Below are 22844 nucleotides of genomic sequence, written 5' to 3' on the forward strand. Positions count from 1 at the left end.
CTTTTTTTATGACTTTATTCAGAATCTTTCCAAGAGATTGTTATAAAAAGTTATCCACCCTTCCTTCCCCCCTTTTTATGATATGCGTTGATTCCTTCATCGCGCATTCAAGTTTTCAGTTTAGAAAGTTGACCCTAATATTTTTATCTCCAGAAAAACATACAAAAATGGTTTTCCCATTCTTCTTCCTTTTCTATGACTTTATTCATGGCTTCTCAGCGGACAGGAATAATGCGAAACAACCTTTGTTCCTTTTTATGAATCGGCTTCTTTAAACCTTCAAACATAAGACAGTTCTTGCTAACATGTAACAAGACTTTCACTTCTTGACCGGGCAGTCCTTTCATGGGTTCGCTAATAAATTGTGACTCGTCCCTTTTTTATGACTTTATTCAGAGACCTTTCCAAGAGATTGTTAAAAAAAAATTCTTCACCCTACCTTCCCCCCTTTTTATGAACCTGCTTTGAACTTGCCTTCCTAAAACTATACCATCTCTCAGACAAACTTAAGAAATTGAATAATATTTTATTGTGGTCCGGTGGTCGAGTCTCCAAACGGCTACATTTTGTCATCAAGCTACAGCCATCCGGCTACCAGCTACGGGTCCTTAAATCCTCCTACGTTTAGCCGGTTCCAGCTACAGTTGGCAACGCTGTGGGAGACTGTGAACGACGAATCGATCCTTTTTTAAATCGAAAGTTCAATCGAATAAATTTTATGAAAGAGAATATAGGCAAAGTCACTGGCAGAGTCCGTGGATATACCAGAGTAGCGCAATCACCGAATCGGCCGCCATTGTTATTCCTTTTCAACACGCTAGGGATAGGAATATTTAAAGTAAAACTCAGATATTTTTAATTTGAAGGGCAAAAACTTCTAAAGGATCTTCTTACATTATAGAACATTATTGTCAGTCAACATACTAATGTATAAAAACTTTATTTATTGATTATTACAGCATAAATATACATTTATGTGTTCAATACACTCCTTCATAAACGTCACAGTTATAGGTATTACAGTAGGAAGAACTTAATAAATTACAAGTAACAAATAAGAACAACAATGTTGAAAATAAAATAACAATAAATCTAAACATTTCCAACTGCATTCCTCGTGCAAACTCTCCGGCTTCCGCATATAAGGGGACACTATACTAAAATTTCTCGAAGTTCATTAGTTTTACGAGTTCACAACATTGAAATCAATAACTACCATACTTACGAAGTTAGATTCACCAAAGTTTGATCACTGGCATATCTGCTTAATAGTGACAAGTGTACAAAATTGCATCCGCCTATGATACGTGCTTTGCATTTTATTAAAATATTGAACCGCTTTATATAAAAAGTCGCTTGCACTACAATTGACATTATTCTTAAGTGATTTTCACTTATATGGCTCCTTACATACATGGAATCAAAGCTTACTATAAGATTTTGCTGTAAAATTAATAAGTAAATTACTAGAATTTTTTATTATAAAAATAAAAAAATTAATATTCATAAAAATTCCTAGTAATTCACCCATTCGCTGTACAGAGAATTCCAATAGTAATGTTTGTTACAATGTACCGTAATTTCCCAAAGCTATGGTCCAGGCACCCAACTATGGTCCAAAACGCATTATGTACTACTTAGGCCGGTATTCATAGTCGGTGACTTATTTGTTCAATAAGTAAGACTTTGTTAAGTTATATTTATTGGAAAATCTTAACTTATATGATTACGGTATTCATAGTTGGCTAATAAGTCGTACTTTGTTAAGTTTCATTCAATAAGTGTAACTTGTGTACAAATAAGTCGAACTTATTGGTATGAGAAATTGCAAGGCCATTGTCACGACAATGTAAATCAGACAGTTGATTTTCTTTTGTCTCTAAATTTGTATGCATAGCTTCTGAAGGATACAATAAAATGATTAATGTAATGTACGGAAAGAAGAAAAGAAAATATTTCAGTTATGTACAAAAAGATGATTGTATTGAAGGAGATTATTCTAAAATATTTAAAGATTGTTGAGAATAAGAAGACGGATGCAGTTTTTTGAAGACAAAAGATTGCAGAAGAATTCAATTCGTCGATACATATTGTGGAACATGTAAGTAACCCTAATACAATATTTTCTCTGAAAAGTGTATATTATAACATAAAGAAATAAATTATGAAGTTCGTTTAAGCGAAATTGGAAATTTTATTGTAATTGATTACAGAGAACTGGAAAACTACGTACTACTATGGACGAACATCAAATGCCACCAACGGAATGTTTTGACCAAATAACGTCAAACAGTGATGGCTACATGAAATGTTCTTCAAGTAAAAATGGGAAGGACATTGATCCAGTTGTAGCACAAATAACCCTGCACATAATGGTCCAAGTTCCAGGAGCGGTTGATTCCGATATGATTGCGAGTGAAGTAGATTAAGTGTAATTAAATAATTTCAAACACGTATGTCAATATTTATTTAATATACACTTACAAGAGTCCGAAGCCAAAATTTAATTTAATCTGGATGAACAGTATTGAATATACAAAGAAAAATGTGACAAATTTGGACCATATTTAGGGGAAATTACGGTATATAAAGAATCATATAAGAGAATATTAATGAAAAATAATGTAAATTGTGACGCAAGGGACTTTTTGCATTAAGCAGTACACTATATAATTAAGTTATTAATTAAATGCAAACCACTTATCATAAAGAGAGACGAAATTTTGTACATGTCTTATTATCAACCAGATATACTAGTGATAAATATTTTGTGAGTGTAGCTTTAAAAATATGGAAGTTAGTAATTTCAGTATAATGTCCCCAAGGATACACTGATGTGAGATTTTGTCATTTTTGGTAAAAAAAAAATGAAAATTTACCTAACTTACAGAACACACTATACAGCACATGACGTGATGTATTCATGCGCGCACTGTCCATATCTTCCTTAGACCATGATATACGTAGTCGTCACACAGTCCTCACACAACCACCACATAATAAACATCTAAGAAGGCACGTCTACACTGAGTAAGTCTATATAGATATTTTTTATGCTGTTTTGGATAATATAGTAACTAAAAAGCTTGATTTATACGTTGACTCAACTAAATTATAATTTTAAATTGCTACTAGTACATAATAACCGCACACAAATATTCATTTTTCGTAGCTATTCCATTACCCAAAATAACAGCACCGAATTTTGACCTTCATTTAAATTCATATGATGCCAGTCAAATACTTGCTTCATCAATATCATAGTAGTGATTTATTTATTCAATATTTGATCTTTTTCAGTTAGCTCTGATACTTGACTTGCGCCATACCACACGTTCATTACAATTACAGTATTGGATATCAACAATAGATCGCCATGTAAGTTTCTTCCATTTAACATATCACACAAATTAAATGTTAAATCCGTTAAAATTGCGTCATCAACTTATTGATTTCAATTACTTCCAGATTGGAGGAACAGCATTAGCGACAAGTCAAATATACATTACTAATCAACATCAAACAATCCAACGTACAATATATTGGCGTTTATAATAAAACCATATAAATTTGAAAATATTCAAATAATTACGTGACACAAACCATGATACATACGTTTCTGAATGGTGGAAATATATATATATATATATATATATATATATATATATATATATATATATATTATTGTGAAACAGAAATAAGAATATAATAAATGTAATCGCTGTAATTTTGCAACTCTTCACATTCATAATACTTTTTTTTATCTTAGTTTTATATTTTATTATTTTTATCACGTTTAAATCATGTCATTTTATTATCTCATATGTGAAGACTTGCAATCATATATATTTTGTAATCTATACGTGTATTTTAAGTAAGTGACAATCAAGACAGCCATATAAGAATGTCAATGTGTACCACAGCAATGTTGGTTTTTAATATGTCTCATTTGCATGCCACTAAATATGTTTTGTATTTGTAGAGATTATGTAGAGAGCACTGATATTGATGAAATGTACTTCGTATCTGATGATGTTGGCTCAGACCAACGAAAACGTTCATACGTCCTTTAAACATGTAATGTAAAGGTATAGCACCTTAAACATATGCTGTGAAGTCAGTGACTGAAATAAATACTTTTAAGATACTGAGATGTTAAGTATATTCATACGCTTCAAGCACAACTCTATTGCTGCTGTCCCGCAGTTAGTAACAACAGTCGCCACCAGAGGAGCTTGCACGATGCCTATATTCAGAGTCCGTGGATATCCAGAGTACCGCAATCGTTTGAGTCGGCAAATGCCGACAAATCCGCCATTGTTAGTTCAGCGCGCTATGCAGTATAATAATAATAATAATAATAATAATAATAATAATAATAATAATATTTATTTGTCAGAAACCAGTGTACAAGGCCTGGATATGACATCATCAGATACAATAGTATGCACACGCACACATACACTCATACATGCACAACAAACTTAGCACAAATAAATATAGACAAGTAAACAAATAATTATAAGCAAATAAACATACATAGCCAAATAAACAAATACTGAGAAACAAACAAAACAAACACTGAGAGATAAACAGAGTAAGCAGTAGGTTAAAACATTTATATAGGGACAAAAGGTATAATTAAAATACAAAGAGACAAATTAAAATATAAAGAAAGGGTTACATTTCTAAAATACAATATTTACATCACACTCCATGAATTCACTCACTGAATAGAAAGATGTTTAGAGTTGTATAGGGAAAGAATGTAATTTAAATACTAAATAATGCAGTGCTGCTGTGTTCAGAACTGTTCACAGATAACTTAAAAAAGCGCACATTTGTTTTCTCTGTGACAAGGTGAAAGAAATGAGGAAAAAGGAAAGAGACTATAAATATAAAAAGGAACGATCCGCTACCTAAGCGAGCATACATTGTGAGATTAATGAATGACTGTATTTTGATATTTATTTTTTCAAAATTTGGACCCCAAAATATTTTTATAAGAGTAACCTAGAATTTAAGTTGTTTCAGCAATATTTCTACATAAAACAAATGAAAATCACGTACCAATTAGGATCAGTGTCAAATTTTTACCATCTTCTCCCTTTCAAATCAAGCATTTCTGAATTTAATCCTATTTGCAAGAATGACATAATATATTTGTGAAGTTCTGAATTCAGTCTCGACTTGATTGTGGCAGCGGTCGGACGTCTTGTAAACAACCTCTGTACTGGCTGTTAGTATCAGTGTACTTGTGCTTCAGCCAGTATAGTGAACAGATAATAGTGTATAAACAGTGAAAGTGACTTACTGAATAATTAGGTATACATCAGTCATTGTTTATTGAGATTTACAGTAATTAAAAAAGCAATATGGAATCTTATAAGAGAATCAATACTTTAAAAATCAAATTTCCTGCTACGGCTAAAAAACCATCGGCGTATGAAATACATCAATGGCTAGTGGAAACTATGCGTGTTAATACAGATCAAGTAGATACCTTACAGTTAAATAACAGAGATTTTGCAATTTATCTTAAATTAGTTTCCGTGACTTTATAGAATAAAATGTTGAATGAATACAAAGGAGACAAGATGTTTAAATATGAATCGGGAGAAGAAATTCAGATCGTTGTAAGTGCGGCGGATATCCAAAGTACGACAGTGCGAATTTTCAATCTTCCACCTGAAATACCCAACATAATTATTAGTAATACCCTCAGTAAATATGGACAGATCATGATATTAGGTCTGAGAAATGGAATGATCAGCATCCCCTACCGGTCAACCAGTGGCGGCTCCTGCGTATTTCTTAAGAGGAGGAGAGGCGTTAACAGCACGAAATGACACCTTCTTGAACGAAACATGCTACAAATTAGCCTACATGCATACATGTAAGACCAGGTAGTGTTTGGGTTGGCCTTCCCTTCTGTATAGCAATAATCTGTTCTTGTAAACTGAGTTTCCTAAATTTTCCAAAATATATTATGTTTTTACTTCCATTTATTGTTGAATAATTGCACAAATTAATAATTACAAGGAAATTCACAACCTCGCAGCATTTTTCGAGCACAATACAGCATCACACGTGTTGGACGAGATTATAGCTACTAACACGTGATCGAACCGTTTTACGGAAATGGGAATGGGAAATAATCTGAGGAAAGCGAGAACACTGCACCCAACCACGTGGTCTGTGTTCCCACATGTACATTTTACAAGTTCAATATCACATGCTGTTGAAGAATGTCAGTTCTTGTAAAGTTATACTACCATTATTGTTCAAAGCTGCCGGTGGCCGATTAATTTTTTATGTTAAAAACAATGCAGTTTGGAGTACCTACTTTCAATTTCAAATATATTTGTACAAAACTGACAACTTGGCTGCTGCCCTGTCTAGTACACAATGAATGGAAGTGAATTTCAGGGGCCAAAAGATCTGCGATACTACCTAACGTAAAACTACTTCCATTTTGTTTTATATAAACCCGACTTTAACTTTCAAATAACCTTGAAAGTTTCAAACCATGAATAGTAGCCTATATAAAGTGCAATGAATAATATTTTTTATTTATTATTTAAAAAAAAATTATATGGTGTCTTTCATAGCTCTGCGTTAAAACTGTTTTTACTGTGTCTCACCTAGATGTGTCTGATCTGGTTAAATGTACCATCGTTAGATGGCAGCGGTAGCGAGCTTGCTGCACGACCAGTCGGTTTCTATTTCCCGCCCATGCGCTGATTCAGAGGAGGATCTTCTCCTAACCGTTCATTTACTTGCTTTAAAACTGTGCTATCTTTCTCTGGCCGCTAGCGCGCTGTTGTCAATGTGTGTAAACTGCAGTAAAGGAGGAATGGATTGGCTTTCCTCCACACAAACAATCTCGTATCTTTCTCACAGTTTTCTAGCAGCACATGAGCGCGCGTCGTTTAAAACTCGATCAACCGAGGTTTTCTTATAGCTGTGAACTTAAAAATTATCGAATCTTCCTCGAATTTCAAGAGACATACTTTATTTGGCATATATTTTCAAAAGAAGAAAATATGAGGAGGACGTTCCTCCCTTCCCTCCCCCGAGAAACCACCACTGCGGTCAAAAATGGAGTGAAAATTGTAAAGATGGACATTAAAATTCCGATACACACATTATTGAAAATCGGCATGTACACAGCATCTTTAACTTATCCGGGGCAAAGACAAGTTTGTTTTCGGTATGGCGAGCCAGGACATTTCAAACAAGACTGTAAACAACAATTTACTACGTTACCCATTCGACCCCATAACAAGTGACATTGTTCGGCAACATACACTCATAAATTGCGAAAATGTTCTACTCGAAGAGAATCAAACATCTTTCATACAAGATTCAACAGCTCCTGAGGCAGTTTCTTCTCAACATATGGATAGTCCAACGGATGACGATCTTCAAGGCAGTACGGAGGGAGGTGATACTTGTAAACATACAATTCCAAGCACAGAAAATATTATGAATGTTCAGCCAATGCCCACTGAATTAACAATAATGTTGACCAACGAGAGGAAAATGAAGGGCCTAGCAACAAAAAATTACGACAATTAGGACGAATCTAGTGTACAGGAAATACACAAACAGTCAACACAACACCAGAAGTTATGCAGATAAAACACTCGCGTGACCCGCGATTACGACGAACAGCTGTTAACATTCTACCAGAGTCTCCCGCGGTAGTAACTACGCAGACACAAGCAGCAGAAGTGGCAATCCCAGATACTGACTCCACTGTTACAGATCTTTCCTAGGAAGTCAAGTAAACTGATATGTCTGTAGCTTGTAGGAAGTGTGGGGTCCTTTCCTGGCTTGTGGATTGCAATAATTATGGCTTCTTTCCATGCTTGTGGGAAGTAAATGAATTTGAAACAGGCATTGTAGATCTTCGTTAGGTGTATTATGGAGCGTCGGGGTAATTTCTTCAATGCTTGTGGAGGAATGTTGTCTGGACCAGCTGTTTTCTGAAGTGGGATTTTGCGGATTATGTTATGTGCTTCTCGTGGGGTGGTGACTGGTATAGTATGTCTTGGAGGCTGTTGTAGTATGCTCTTCACAATTTGCGTGACTTTCTCTGTGAATTTAGGTTGGGATGGCTCTTCATGTGGTTCAAAACGATGTTGGAACGAATCTGAAAGAATTTCGGCTTGTTTTCGAGGATCATATATCATTTGGTGGTTGGTATTTTGTATAGGTGTGTTATGTGAGGTATTTGTTTTACCTAATAGTCTTTTTGTTAATTTCCAGAAATCTTTTTTAGTTGGTGGAGAATTTTCTATTTTTGTGGCGAAGGCGTTTATTTTGTATATTTGATGTTTTCTTCGTATGGCCCTTTGGTATCTGTAAAATGCTCTCTTGGCTTGTGGATCCCGGAATTCCTGCCATCTTTTCCTTGCTTTAGCTTTGGCTGTAAGGAGTGGTTTCAGGTCTGGAAATTCGTTGAGTGATGGAGGTATTGGTGATGTAGTAGTGGCAGAGCTGTAGGTTGCAATAATCGTGTCCGTAAATAATTGTAGTGCTGTATCTATATCCGATGGTTCAAAAATACGGATATTTACTGGTATTGACTCGTGGAGTTGTTTTGTATAGTCGTCCCAGTTTGTCGTCTTTGCTATTATATTTTTCATTTCATATTTTGTGATCGGTTTGTTTATTGTAATTAGGATTGGAATATGATCGGAGTCCAACGCTGTGAGACATTGCTGATTGGTTGGGATAGTATTGGTTTTATATAAACAGATGTCTAGGACATCTGGTTTATGTATTTGTGACCAAGGATATCGGGTTGGCATTAATGGGCCTGCAATCACATAATGATGTTTTATAGAATTGTCCAATAGAAATTGACCTTTTGGTGTAGTGATACGGGAATTCCAGGCTGTATTCTTTGCGTTTAAATCACCACAGCAGTCGAAATTGTTATGGACGGAAACTAATGAGGTCATGTCAGGTTCGTTCATTTGCAGATATGGTGGATGGTAAACAGATGTCACTAATAATTCAGTATTATCGAAATTAATGTAAACTCCAGTGGCTTCTAATATGTTGAATTGTGATAATATTGCTTGTCTATGAGGTATATTGGATTTTATAATTATAGCGGTTCCTCCACCATTTCTCTGAAGTCTGTCTGTACGATGGAATTTATAGTTGCAGATTTTAAATTTCGTATTTGGTTGTAAGTGTGTTTCAGTGATGCATGCTATATCTATGTCATATTTGATTAGTAGTTGTTGTAGTTCGTAGGTTTGGTTTTTGACTCCATTTGCATTAAAATTAAGTAATAATACATTTTTGTGTCCTACCATTGGTTTAAGGTCCATCGACAGTGGAGTTCATATTTGTGAATAGAGTAAATCCGTCTAGTAGAACCATTATTTTAGACAAAGGGTCTGGTGTCGTTTTGAGGCGTTGTATCATTATATTAATTGTACGAATAATTCCCTTTATGTTTATTCCTCGGAGAAGACCAATAATATCTTTTAATGAATCGGCAAGAGATTCAGGAACAGGTTGTGAATGTGCTGAAGATGAGCCGAAAGTGTTTTCGAAAGCTGATAAATTTCTCGATCTTGGTTGTCGCAATGTAGGAAAGTCGTCTTGTGTTGGTATTGGTAGATGTTTGTTTGCTGTGGAGTTTATGGTTTGTTTGTTTCTCAGTTTCTGTCGAAGCAAGTCTCGTTGTTCTTGTTGAATTGGGCACTGTCCGTAACTGGCAGTATGTGTTCCTTGGCAGTTGGCACATTTAGCTGGGTATTGGATTCCTTTCGAGGGGCAGTCCACAAATAAATGATCGTTTCCACATTTTACGCAATGAGTTTCTAGATTGCAACGTTTTGATGTGTGTCCAAACCCCTGACATTTCTGACATTTTGTTACGTGAGGAGTTGGTCGGTAGGCTTCAATAGTTATTAAGTGGTTATTGATGTCGTGTAATTGATAAATGGTTCTAGAAAATTCTGTGTTTGGGAGTGTTATAACCCAGATTGGAATTGGGTGTCGCTGAGTGGATCCGTCTGGTGTATGATATGGCATTGTCATTTGTCGCACATGTTCTATTGCGTAGCCTAGTTTCTCTAATTCTTCCTTTACAATAGCTGATTCAACAGATGCGGGGAGTCGTTTTAGTACTACTTGTATGAATTTGTTTTCTCGTGGTTCATGGGAATAGAATTGAAGTTTTTCATTTTGTAAGATATTATAGAGTTTGTCATAGTCAGCTCTGCATGAAGTGTAGTATTTTATGCAGTCAGATGTGTAACTAATTTTTATGGGTTGGCTCAGCCTACTTTGTATTGTCCTGTTTTGTTCAAAGAAATTTCCATCTGGTAATTTTTTTACAACTATTGATGGCATTCTAATTCTTTTAGTAGTATTATCTGGGGTAGTGGATTGCTTATTGTTGTCATCCATGGGTTCATAAATATGTTCTTGGTCCATTTCTTGTTCGAGAGGAGAAAATGAATTACTTAATGGTATACTTGGGTGTATATTTGACTGCCAGTGTTCGTTTCCCTCTTGATTTAATTTTTGTTTCTTTTTGGTTTCCGTTTGTTTAGGTTCTCTCTTTGAAGAAGAAGCTGAAGAATTGTTTATTGTCGGTGTCACTGTTGATGTAATATTTGTACTTACAGTTTTGGTGCTGTTCGTTACTGTTGTTTTTGGCAATGTTTTACTCGCAGTCACGATAGTGAATACTCCTGGTTGACTTTCAATGATGCTCAGGTTTTCCTTTGGTCGTCTGTAGACTCGTACGGGTGTAGAGGCTGTGCCGTCGACAGAATCAGATGATTGTGTAGTAGATTCGTGTTCCATGTTGACACGTTGAATTGAATTGGCCATGTTGTGAGAACCCGCTATCGGGTTTCCACTTGTGGTGATGTTGTGCTGATATTCTGCCAACGCAAGTTTTACGTTTTATAATCACTAATAGTTTAATTCTATATGTATATATATTACACACAAAAGTAGAACTAAATAACACAACACGAAAATAGTTCTAATACACTAAGTTTTCTTCAATGACTTGCTCGTAAGAAGTAGCGTCAAAAAACACGTCCTTTCACCAGCAGTGTCTATCGAAGTCCTTGGACTTATCTAGCAAGTTACTTATACTTATAATCTGTGGGTATAGATCATACATGGGCACAATTTTCGGTTACGTGAGGCACTCGATTTGAAATAGTTTGTTTACTAGGAGAGAAGACTGCAGAGTAGGATGGGAAATATAAACTGCTGTGACCTGCGTCACCTTATCGTAATCGCTAAGGCGGTCAGTGGCGAATTATTAGGAAAGCGCTTGGTTAACGTTAACTTTTATTCAATTTGGCAAATTAATTCGGCAGCTTTAATCATAAACCTCTTTACTATTTCTCCATCATTGAATTGATTTAGATCACAGGCGGGAAATTGCGTAACTAGCCAATAATATTCCATCACGTTGTCTACGTTTATTTTTTATTTGAATATTCTGGCGTTTATCAAGATTACTTAATAGATTTGCACGTTCTCGACCTAAAATAATTTCAGAAAATCATATTTCGTTTTCTACGCACATTTGATATATTTTTTATAAATTTCTTTTGGAAATAATACGTACAAACAACATTTAATTCCTCGTACCTTTTAATGCAGCGTGTTTAAGGTATAATGTCGTATTTAGTATACTATGCAAATGTTAAGATCATAAATTTTATTCGGAATAGTACGAAAAATAACATTTAATTTGTCTTACCTTCTAATTCAGCATGTTCTTTATGACATAAGGAGTAATGTCGTTGTATATTTATTAATGCCTAATAGGATTTTCGAGCATAACATACATCGTATGTTCTCCCCTTCTAAACAGCAAAAAAACTCTTCCTCCCATTTCTCATGAAATAATCGTTTTCTAACGCGTACACACTGCTTTGATAAGGCCATTATTCCACCACTGATATTGCTTATGAAACTGATATAGAACCTGCCCACGCCTAGGAGGTGCGTGAGGGAGGAACGGGGACTGTGAAGATGTCACTCAGAGCGATAAGCTCTGTGAAGGTCAGTGAGGCATTATTTCTCAAGTGAGGCACGATGCCCAACTATGATATAGATGGTGTTACTATTGTGTGTAATGGTGAATGCCAATTGAGTGACGATTAGTGGCAACCCAGTTTCGATGCATTGGTGGAGTTATAGGTGGCTGTATTTCTACTGCATCCTTTTTGTTTATCTTCCAATTACCGGAAGTGCTAATTAATAAATGTAAACGGATAGTTGATTATTTATGCTGAGTGTTTTCTTTTGTACCACCTCACCCATGAGACAATCGACCCTATCATACGATTGACGGCGGGGCAAAACTTTATCGTTTAAGTATTATTTACTTATTATTTATACCAACTATTAAAATTAAACAGAGGCCCACCGTTGCAAGATAGATGGATAGGTAGGTAGGTAGGTAGGTAGGTAGGTGGGTGGGTGGGTAGGTGGGTAGACAGACAGGTAGGTAGGTAGGTGGGTAGGTAGATAGGTAGGTAGATAGACAGACAGACAGACAGACAGACCGACAGACAGACAGACCGACAGACAGACAGACAGACAGACCGACAGACAGACAGACAGACAGACAGACAGACAGACAGATAGATAGATAGGTAGATAGATAGATAGATAGATAGATAGATAGATAGATAGATAGATAGATAGATAGATAGATAGATAGATAGATAGATAGATAGATAGATAGATAGATAGATAGATAGATAGATAGATAGATAGATAGATAGATAGATAGATAGATAGATAGATAGATAGATAGATAGATAGATAGATAGATAGATAGATAGATAGATAGATAGATAGATAGATAGATAGATAGATAGATAGATAGATAGATAGATAGATAGATAGATAGATAGATAGATAGATAGATAGATAGATAGATAGATAGATAGATAGATAGATAGATAGATAGATAGATAGATAGATAGATAGATAGATAGATAGATAGATAGATAGGGACGCTAGAGCCTGGTTCAAACGGTGCTAGTTTCTGTGATGGAATCCAAGGTGGCTGCGCTGATGGCTGCCCTGCGTACTCACTTGCTGGCTCCCGTGTTGGCTACGGTGATGGCAGTTGTTCATACGGAGCTCGCTCTTTTCACAGTTGAATTTTTTTTTTTTTACTTTAATATTGGTCGACCAGCAAACTTGCTATACAGACCACTGTTAAATTATGGAATATCACATGCAGAATATCATGCTGAGGTTGGCTCTAAAGGCTCCTCTAATTTAAATTAATTAATTGAACATTGTTGTGAATTATGTGAACAAAAATATGATGATTTTCTGTGTTATATTATGAAAAGTCGTCAGTATCACTAAGACGTATGTTTTGAGGGAGTTTCCTTTTAAGTCGAGATGGCTGACAAGATCTTGCTCCAATGTTATATGTCACAGCTCCAGGAACACCAGGAAGTTTGTTGAAGAAAGATTTTGACATTGAATGGATGTACTGTTCTAGTGGAAGAATTCCCAATTCTTGATGCAGTTGTTGATTTCTTACAAACCAGGGGGCATTTGTTGCAGTACGCAGGAACTTGTTCTGGAGAACTTGTAAGCGATGCATGTTTGTCTTATTTGCAGTCCCCCACACTGGCGCTGCATAAGTTAAAAGAGGTCGTACAAGTGAGGTGTAGAGTAGCATTGAACAGTCCAATCCAATTTGTGAACGTCTATTAACCAAAGGATATAATTTTCGAATTCTAGAAGAGGTTAGTGTAACAATGAGAGTTATATGGGCATTCCATGTAAGTTTCGTGTCTAATAATATTTCCAATATTTGACAGCTTGACTAGAGAGCCATGTAACTTGTTCATTTAGAAGAACCAAAGGAGGTGGATTATGAATAGGCCTTAAAGAGAAGATTTTAGCTTCTGTCTTGGTAATGTTGAGTAGTAATCTCCAGTCAGAGAACCGCTCCTGTAAGGATGTCTGAAGGGTGCTGATTTAGGTTACTATGAGAATAAAAGAGAACTGTATCATCAGCATACATAGCTATGTGTGACGGTTGTAAACATGAAATGTCATATGTGAAGATATTGAAGAGAAGTGGTGACAGTATAGATCCTTGTGGTACTCCGGCTAAAACTGGACGAAGCGTTGATTTAATGCCATCTATACGTACTGAGAACTGATGCTCAGATAAAAAACTTTTCACGATGCGTGTGAGATAGTCAGGAACACCAATTCTATATAATTTTAGCATTAAACCATCATGCCAAACAGTATCAAATGCTTGGGCAATATCTAGAAACACAATGGCAGTATACTATTTTTTCTTCAAAGTCTTTTATAATGGATTCAGTGACTCTTTGCAGCTGGTGTGTTGTAGAATGTTTCGGACGAAAGCCAAACTGAAAATCTGGTATTATCTTGTTTTGGAACGTAAATTTACAAATGCGATGATGAATAACTTTCTCAAAGAATTTAGATAGCGTGGGCAGTAAGCTAATAGGTCGATAACTTGATGGCAAGTGCTTAGGTGTGTTAGGCTTATGAAAAACAATGATTTCAGCAAGCTTCCAGGCTCGAGGAAAGTACCCAATTAAAAGGGCAGCATTTAAAATTATCGTCAAGTAAGTAAGAGCTTTGTTGGTAAGCTTCTTTAATACAATGTTGGGTATAAGATCATGGCCTGGAGATTTTTTATTTGGAAGCCTTTGAATGAAGTGAGACAATTCTTATGGAATAGTATAGAAAATTTTCTCTGGCACAGTCGGTTTATTAATATGTTCTATAAGTTCTTTTTCTAATTCAGAAGTAGTCTGTTCATTTTTATTCTCGTTTGGGGTGAATACATGTTGATAATAAGATGCAAGCAAGTTACATTTCGACTCTGTGTCTGTGGCTGTTTGAGAGTCTAACTGAAGTGTCGGGATGACTGTTGGCTCGCGTAGAATACGCTTTGTAGCGTACCAAAGAGTATTATCAGCTTCAGATAGAGATGATAAGTAAGACTGATATGACTGCAGGCGATGTTGTTCAAGATTTGTCGTGACTAATCGTATGAGATAATTCAGCTTCTTCCGCTGCCATGGTTGCCTCTCTCGTTGCCATTGTCTACGAATACGATGTTTTTCCTTAATTAATTGGAGTATGGAAGATGGTACGTAGTAGCGCGTTAATGGCCGCTGGGAGCACATTGTAGAATAATTTACACATGAGCATATTGTGTCCGTAAAATGTTGAACATCATTGTCAATATCTGTTGCTGTTAGTGGATGATATTCTGTGACTAACATTGAGTCTAGAGTCAACTGAAATTTATCCCAATCAACAAAACCATTAATAAGGCGTTGCACTTTAGGTATTACATTAGGAGACAATTGGAAAGTAATCAACACTGGACAATGATCTGAATCAAGTGCTGTTAATGATGCAATATAAGTTGGTAAATGCATATTCTTTTGAATTTCGATGTCAAGGATATCGGGAAGATTGGCGGGATTATATGGATAGTGTGTTGGTTCAGTTGGTGCGAGAATATGGAGAACAAGGTTGTTAATGCAGTTATAAAGACGATGTCCATTTGAGTTCGATACTCTGCATCCCCATGATGCGTGTTTACAGTTTAGATCGCCCACAAGAAGTGTTGAACCGACTGAGGGAAATAAAAGAGCAAGGTATGCAGTACTTAGCAGATATTTTGGGGGCTTATAAGCACAAAATAAAACAAAATCTTGGTTATTTTGACACTTAATTTTGATTCCGACTGTTTCTATATCAGACATATAAGGAAGAAGGACTTGATGATGTGTAATATTTCGCTTAATTAAAATGGCAACACCACCAGATGCAGTTGAAGCATTCCTATCATGTCTATATATTTTATATCCTGGAACAATGAAGACATCGTTTGGAAGAAGGTGAGTTTCTGTGATGCAGGCTAACATAATATTATGTGTTGACAAAAAGGCAATCAGAGAAGATCGTTTCATTCTAATACCATCAGCATTCCAATTGATTATAGTGAGTTGATGAATAGAAATTTTATTATTTGCTGCCATTCTGGAAGTAAGATGACAGGGAAGAGATAAAGTAATTTTTAATTTCTGACAAGAATGGCGTCAATAAAGTGATAATGTGCGGAATAACCTTAGAGAGTAGATCGGTTAAGAGAGATGAAGTGGAAGATTCAGGAGCAGGTTGACTTATAGGGCGACGGTGACTCTGATCAAAGGATCCTTTCACTGCATTTGCATACGTCTTATATCGAGAATTTGCTTGAAATTTTGACGTAGATGGTTGAGACATTGAAGGATTTACTTGATGTTGAGAATCTTCTGTGCGTTGAAGTAATGGTTGCTAAGATTCTGGAACATGAGTCCGTTTTTCTTGTCTTAACTGAATACCACGTGAGAGTTTTTCCTTCAATTGTAAATAGTGTTCACAGCCTCTGTTGTTTGCTGGTTGTTGTTGTTGTTGTTGACAGTTCTCGCACTTAGGCAGTATTATTTTAGGATTTGGGCATTGAGAGAAATGATGAGCCTCTAGACATCGTACGCAGCGTGGTTCGAGTTGGCAGTAGTTCTTAGCATAGACAAATAAATGGAAAGACCCCCAACTCAATGCATTACCTTCGACACGCTATTGACGCGACGTGGAGACACTTGGCGGAAAAAAACATCGGAACTACATCTCGTTACACATAGCGGCAGAATGCGGAACTACATCCCTTGTTACACGGCCCGATCGGTATTACAGGTATCCGTTATGCCAACATTAGAGCACGATCGGTACTGTAGATACCTATTATACCAACACATACTGGTGTTTTTCATATCGCCAAAGGAGTGTGTAATGGTTTATCAGTTTAAATAACATGTTTAACCACAATATTTATATCACATTTTTGTTTTAACATGTGAATATAAATATAATGGTTGAACATGAAACTGAAAACCATTAACACACTCCCTCTTTTAACACCGTCATTTAACCCTTTTATTAAATTAATTTATCAAATTTGACTAATAAATGTTTTTGCATCTTCTAGATCAAATATGTAATTGAGGTAGAGGATGCGAATAGGATAGGATACTTCTCTCCAAAACACCTTAAGCACTATTTTTAAATAATGTTATGTATCATGTATTAGAAGATAAAAACAAAGATTGACTTTGGAATATTGACTTCGAAGTTATTATTGGTCAGTTATATAATTATAATTCGCTCTTATTTTTTTATGTCAAACATTAGCTTGAAAATAGTCATAAGATGTTTTGCTGTGACATAGTACAACGCACGTTCATAAACATTTATAAAACACCACTTTATTTGTTTTACACTGTCAGAGCTGAACATCTATTTTTAAAAGTAACTGCCATTAGTTTAATATATGGATATTAAAAATCTAAGTAATCAATAATCACCACTGATAAAGAATATAAAGAAAACTATTTGTCTACAACAGACATAAAATTAACTTAGACTTTTAATAAAAACGCCATTAAGAAATACAAGTAAAAAAATTATTTTTCATTCTCTGATGTATAGTTGATTCAAAACACTGAACATATTAGAAAAAGTGCAATACAATTTATTAGAGATAAGTCTATACTTCGCAATATTTCCTAATGATGAGCTTTGATACTGAGTGTTTGATTTGGTTGTGGCCCCATTGCTCAAAATATGTTGTTGTTGTTGTTGTTGTTGTTGTATTCTAATGCCAGGGGTTTGACAAAGTCATTTGACCTCTTGCACTCCAATATTTTTCGAAGATATTATCATGGCCAGCCACTGAAGCACAGATTTTGAGGTGTTCCGAATCCATTTCTTGGTTTGAGTTGCACAGTGGGTAGTTAGGGGACTGATATATTCCAATTCTATGCAGGTCTTTGTTTGGCCAGACAGTCATGACCTGTTGCCAATCTAAATGCTGCTACAGACGATTTTCGTGGTAAATCGGGAATTAACTGTGGATTATGATGCAGAGAGTTCCATTTTTCCCTTGAGATTTGTGTTATCAAATTTTGTTTGTTGAAGTCTAAGTATGTAGATTTAATAAATCTTTTCACAGAGTAATACGTAGATTTAATAACAGGTCTGTAAGTAGCAGTGCTGCCCTTCTTTGCTAAAGCATCCGCATTCTCGTTTCCCAGGATTCCACAATGGGATGGTATCCATTGGAATACAATTCTTTTATTGAGTGATATTAATTGAGAGAGCATTTTAGTTATTTCTGCTGTTTGAGATGAAAGTATGTATTTAGAGACTATTGATGGAATAGCTGCTTTGGAGCCTGACAATATAACTGCATTCTTAAATTTATTGATGTGGCATAGAAGATTCCTGAGACTTTCACTTATTACAATGATTTCTCCGTCAAAACTTGTTCCAAATCCAAGAGATCTATAAAGTGAGAAGAGACAAAATATTGTACCATATTTACTCTCTTCTTAGCTGATGTTATACAAGCATTCCATTATAAAAAATTTAGTTGCTTCTGTACCATTAAAGTAGTCCCGCCCAGAAATCCGATTGGGGGACTATTTTTCTGCATAGAATTGGAATATATCAGTATCCTTACTGTCCATTGTGCTACTCAAACCAAGAAATGGATTCGGAACACCTAAAAATCTGTGCTTCAGTGGCTGACCATGACAATAATTTTGAAAAATACTGGAGTGCAAGAGGTCAAATGACTTTATTGTCAAATGCCTGGCATTAGAAAACATCAACATATTTACTCTGGTCATGATAATATCTTTGAAAAATATTGGAGTGCAAGAGGGCAAATGACTTTATGTCAAATGCCTGACATTAGAAAACAACAACATATTTACTGTCTAAAAATTCTAAATAATGAACCCAAATCTCACCAGTTGCAGAAGCTGCATATTCGTATCGCTGCCACTGGACTCCCTCCTATGCCCTATAGATGACACAACTGAAATGCTCATTGTACTAGTAATTATTATTTGTATTTATATTACTATGTAATGTTAACTTTGGGTCTTAAAGATCGTTAGATTTATCATTGCCCTATATATTACAAAAATTATATTGCTCATAATGTAGAAGTCAAGTACTCTACTTTTTTTTCAGATGAATGAATGAATTCCTCTTATTTTCCTTCAATTAACTAAAGAAATCAACACATTAAACGAAATGAGATAATAATAATAATAATAATAATAATAATAATAATAATTCATTCTAGTACCGAGGTCATGGAAAGCATGGGGCTCTACCTCCATGTCCCCCAAATGCCTTCTTGGCATGTTACGGGAATACCTTTACCTTTTACCTTTAATAATAATAATAATAATAATAATAATAATAATAATAATAATAATAATAATAATAATAATAATAATAATGAATGAAGTCCATTACCATACACTTGTCAACAAAATTAAACACAATTTTGTTAAAACATAAAGACAATGAATGAATCACTCAATGAAAGAGAATACAGGTTCAAATTGATGCCACAGTGAAGTGCAATGAATGAAGCAATTATGTCAGGTGGTGAAAAAGGTTAATGTAAGTAGCCTGGTGATGAAGTGGGTCGTAGTTCTTGAGTGGGATACCAAGCATCCCTTGATGGAATGGCCCCTCTTAGTAAGTTATATCTCAAGTCACCGTTATACTGATTACTGCGAAAATGGCTTGCACATATATAGGTCCTTCTGTAAGGATGAGGACTTTCTGCCACAGCTGCCCACATGTGGTACCTGTTACAATCAAAATTCTATTATTATCTTTAAAAAAATACACAAACAAGGGATGGTATTAATTTAAATTAATGATTTAATCATGATGTAAATAAAATTATTTTCATTTTATTTACATCAAATAATTGTTACTACTTAAATAACAGATTAAAATTATATGCACCTAACATGATTAAGATGAGAAATTAACTTCCTGAAAAAAAAAATATAAACGTTTTTACATATGACTGTTCTGCTGCTTCTTAAAACTATTAGCAATATATATGAGTAGCAAACTTGCATCTCTGCAATGAACAAAATATTTTCTATGGTGAAATATATTTTCCTTCCTATGAATTCATATAAAATTTCACCACAGAAAAATCTTTGTTTATTACAGACATATAATTCTAGCATTTTCTGAAGAAATGGACAGGTTTTGAAAGTTTGCTTCTCATATGTCTTTTCCCAACTCCTAATTAAGGAGCAACAGAACACATGGTACAGGTAGTCAAGTAGAGCCTACTTTCGGAATCACCACCTAATTAAAGCACAGTATGATGCTGAGGATTGAAATGAATAGTTGTAGCTCATAACAATATTCAAAGTAAAAGTTGCACAATGCCAAATGGACTACGTATTTATTCTGAAAACACACAATGCTAAGCTCTTCTGATAAATTTATGTGTAAATATTTATCTCCCTAAATAGTTTAATTCTTTTCTAATGAATAACAAACTGAGCATAATATCTTGCCTAACTCTAAGCCAATTATTATTATTATCATTAAGTGCAGGTTATTAGTGCTGTAACTCTTCATGTATTAATAATGAGGCCTATGTGTAAACATAGTAAATTATTTTTGAAGCGATGTTGTTAATTACTTAAAATAACACATTAACAAAATACACAATTATGTAGGAACTAATGCACAAATTAAGTTTAAATGAATTACAAAAGAAGGCAAAAACTCATTTTAATAAACAAATATGAATTTGACAAATAATTCTAACTTAAATTTAAAAATCAATATAGTTTACCAACCCTGACTATTTACTGATGATATATAAGGATATCTTTGCATTGAGCTTATGCCAACGGCATTGCTTACCTTTTAAGCTGTGCTGCATTACTTGGCGCAGGAAACAGGAATAACCAGGTCTTCTCATTACTATCCGATTTCTGACAGTACACTGCAGCACATTCACAGTGTAAAACTCCGCCATTTGTCTTTCTATTAACTGAAACAAACCAGAAGTAGCCTAGTATCATATAATGCATTAATAACATTACATTTCATAGAACAATTGAAGGATTGCAGTATAATCAACGTTTGTGAAATATTCCTGGAAGAATTCTATCCACGAGTCTATAAAAATAATAAATATCTCCGGCAATTTAACTCTTTTTATTTAATCAGAATTATTCCAGTAAAGGTACTACTGTTAACTGTAAAGTCAAATTTCTAAAATATATCTTTTCGTGAACAATACTTCTTTACTATTGCGTTACCAAGCTAAGGTACCCCGCCATCCTTTCGTAACGCTACTGTAAAGAATTACACCGGGAACAACATATTCAGTCATATCAGATTCTGTCCCACGAATTTTAAGATGTCTGACCAACTTAACTTAGCTATATACAAAAATAAGATGTTCGTTCATACCCAAAGTGTATATTAACTCTGTTAGCTTACCTTTAAAGCTCTTGGCGTAATTGCAGTTAGGCCTAATACACTGTTGTAATTCAACACAGAAGTCAGTTCATCATGTGGTAGTGGTAGAATGAAGGTAATCGCGTTCTGAAGTTTATCCCTGAAAACAATTACAGATCTCAGTTTAATAAACGTTTAAGATATGATGGAAGAATTCAGTTTAAATTAGAAAACATGACGGTGCAGTTAAGCTGCATCTACACAGTTCAGTTTTTCATGCTCGTACGCACGCAGTCTGAGAAGAATATTGAAAGAATAAAGTTTAAAGCGCATGTTGAATTAAGATACATTAAGATTTTCTATTTACAAGGTACGCCATATTAATATTAAAATACCAAAATACCATGTGATGGAGTGTAAAAACCGATTATAGTTTCACTGACCAAGTTCTGCAGCAGCGAAAGCTAAAATAATATGTTATCCTGCACATTGTGTGCACTTCCGTTATTATTAAATACCAATCTTGCAGGCATTGCTTGAATGTGTGAAGTTGAAAGAAAAGTTGAACCGTGTAGATGTATTCCCAAACATATTTCTTTCTTACCTTTAACGTTGCGAATTATTTCTTGTTGCAGGAAAGCACCAGTAACTTCTCAATTAACTCGATCTGTTCAAATTTCTTCCTTAAGCAGCCATGTTCGTCAATTTCATAATTTATACAAGATTTAAACAGAATAGGAATGCCAACATCCAACAATTGATCAACTGAACAAATGAGGTTAATAGGTCATACACAGTCAGTGGCGTGCATTCTGGGTAGGCTAGGTCTGCTGCGCCTACCCAGACAGACAGGAAGAAATTTATTAAATTTGTATTTAAAAGTAATACTGTTAATTTAAGAAAGTCTGCAGAGTCCTTAACTAATTTCAGCAAATTTTGGTTTGGCATCCTATTTTCATTTCCTTTTGGTTGGTACTGTACGTCGCATTTCAATTATTGTCCGCTGTGTGCTCGCTCTCGCGTCATCTTTCGTCACTGGAGAGTTGGGCAGCTCGGCTTGCTGAGCCTCCCTGGCCCTGCAGTGAGCGTAGTGTTTCCCTTCATAATCAGTACATTAGAACAGCTGGCGCATGCGCCCTGATTTACGTGTCTTGCCCATTGCCGTAGTACGTTAGGCTGGTAGGCGCTAATGAAAGCGCTTTTGGTGATGAAATTACTGTATTATAGTGTTTATTTGAACTTCTATTGGTAAAGTGAGTGTGTTATAGAGTTTATTTAAACAAAGTGAGGTAAAACTAGTGCGATATTGTTGTAATATGGCAGAAGATCACTGTATAATTGAACAGATTTTTAAAAGGATTTTCGGTTGTAGATCATTGAACGAAAAAGTTGAAATTGTAACTCTGGGGGGAAGACCAGTGCCGGCGCTTCCGAACTTTAAGTTTTTACATAAAGAAAAGAGT

At 35.1% G+C, this 22844-nt stretch overlaps 1 long non-coding RNA gene across 1 annotated transcript; it reads right to left on the bottom strand.

Moving 5' to 3' along the window:
• Nucleotides 1-19277: 19277 nt before the first annotated feature.
• LOC138704330 (uncharacterized) lies at nt 19278-22158 on the bottom strand. The gene is made up of 4 exons (XR_011333318.1): nt 21986-22158; nt 21424-21541; nt 20839-20968; nt 19278-19748 (listed from the first exon to the last, which is right to left on the bottom strand). It is a non-coding gene; the product is annotated as an uncharacterized lncRNA (long non-coding RNA).
• Nucleotides 22159-22844: the final 686 nt, after the last annotated feature.

The sequence above is a fragment of the Periplaneta americana genome, chromosome 8 (assembly GCF_040183065.1).
Source record: "Periplaneta americana isolate PAMFEO1 chromosome 8, P.americana_PAMFEO1_priV1, whole genome shotgun sequence".
Taxonomy (NCBI): domain Eukaryota; kingdom Metazoa; phylum Arthropoda; class Insecta; order Blattodea; family Blattidae; genus Periplaneta; species Periplaneta americana.